The 2,066-nt window shown below is 38.4% G+C and overlaps 1 pseudogene; it reads left to right on the top strand.

Moving 5' to 3' along the window:
* The first annotated feature begins 860 nt into the window (after positions 1-860).
* Positions 861-1,778, top strand: LOC105983430 (annotated as a pseudogene).
* The last annotated feature ends 288 nt before the right edge of the window (positions 1,779-2,066 follow it).

Below are 2,066 nucleotides of genomic sequence, written 5' to 3' on the forward strand. Positions count from 1 at the left end.
ACTGAATTTCAAATTATACTGCAGAATCATTGTAACAAAAAACAGCATGGTTCTGGCACAAAAGCAGATGTGTAGATCAGTGGAACAGAATAGAAGAGCCAAAAATAATCCCACATGGCTACACCATCTGATTTTTGACCAAAGAGCCAAAAATATACATTGAAGAGAAGACAATCTTTTCAACAAATGGTGCTGGGAAAACTGGATATCCACATGTAGAAAAGTGAAACTCCATCCTGTCCCTCACCTTGTATAAAAAGCAATATAGAAATGGATCAACAATCTCAATGTAACACCTGAAGCTTTGAAATTGCTGCAGGAAAATATAGAGAGAACCCTTGTAGATATAAACCTAGGGAGCACCTTTCTGTTTAGGATTCAAACTGCCCAGAAATTTAGGGCAAGAATTGATAAGTGAGAGTGCCTTGAAGGATAAAGATTTTGCACAGCAAAGGAAACACTTTCCAGAGTCAGGAGGCTACCTATGGAATGGGAGGAAGTCTTTGCAAGCTAATCGTCACACAAAAGATTAACATCCAGAACATAAGAAGATCTCAGAAACTTAAACACCAAAAGAACAAACAACCTCATTAATAAATGAGCAAATGATTTGGACAATTCTGAGAAGTACAAATGGCTAAGTATTCAACATTCTTAGCCATTATGGAAATGTAAATCAAAACAACATGGAGATTCCATCTCACCCCAGTCAGAGTGGCAATTGATCCTCAAGAAAACAAACAAATGTTTTGAATGGCTGCGAATAGGCCAGGCCAGGATCTCAGGGCTGATCCAGGCTGCCGAGCACTGGGCTGGAGTGGGCTGTCACAGCACCAGGAGGCTCCAGTGTTTAAGAGATTATGGCATCTGAAATCCACAATGTTAAAAAGTGAAATTTTTGTAATATTGAGGACCATCCCATTGATCTTCCTAAAAAAAAAAAAAGGAACCCCAGTTTCACTAATAAGAACATGAAGGAGGTTAAGAAATCTCCAAAGCAGTTGGCTGCTTACATAAATAGAACAGTGGGACAAGCTGTGAAAAGTCCAGATAAACATAAGGTGATCTGTCACAGAAAGAAAGTTTATCATCCATTCCCAAATCTTTGTTACAGAAAAAGACAGTCCCCAAGAAGTTGGGGCTGTGACATGGCAAATAAAGAAAATGAACTGGCGTATGCAAGCCATCTGCCTGAAGAGTTACACCATGATAGTTGAACATAGTTGATACTTGGTTAACTCCAGAGAAGCTGGTTCTTCACAAACAGAAAGCCCATCATCAAAATTTAGTGAGTTTTGTTCTGAGGTTCTTCAGGATCATGAAAAAATGGCTCAACTTTTATTCAGCAGGAATTTAAGGTCGAATAGAGCATTAATGTTCTGGAGAAAGAGAAGTATAAGTAAACTTATAGCTTATTTAGTAAGGATAGATCTTGGAGGTGCGGCAGATTACCTCCCTGTGCTCACCAATAGTTTGCAGGAAGGAAAGCAGTACGTTTCTCTTGGCTGCTGTGTGGACTTGTTGCCTCTAGTGAAGTCATTACTTAAGAGCAAATTTGAAGAGTATACAATAGTTGGTCTAAACTGGCTTCAAGCAGTAATAAAAAGGTGGTGGTTATAACTGTCAGCCAAAACAGAAGTTATAAATGATGGAAATATTAAGACTTTAAAACAACAACTAAGTGGATTGTGGGAACAGGAAAACCATCTTACTTGGTTCCAGGATATACTGGTAATATAGCTAAGGATGTAGGTGCTTATTTATTACAGTTGCATTGAGACATTTCATCTACTGAGAAGCACCTGGTTATTATAAACATCGTTGGACTATATGATTTCCCCACATAGGTCTCTTCTGAGAACTGGAACTGTAAGTTAAAAATTAAAATCATTTTTCTTTCAAAAGCTGCATCATGAAACCACTGAAACATAGCAATCAACTTCACATTGAAGTGGGGAAATATCCAAAAGGAGCAGCTCCAACTTCAGTGAGGTGGAAATGCACTGTGAAGATTGTTTACCTGCTGCTTTGGGATGCTTGGTTATTTGGTAACCTTGTTTAAGAAC

Source organism: Dipodomys ordii, unplaced genomic scaffold, assembly GCF_000151885.1.
Source record: "Dipodomys ordii isolate 6190 unplaced genomic scaffold, Dord_2.0 Scaffold19, whole genome shotgun sequence".
Classification (NCBI taxonomy): Eukaryota; Metazoa; Chordata; class Mammalia; order Rodentia; family Heteromyidae; genus Dipodomys; species Dipodomys ordii.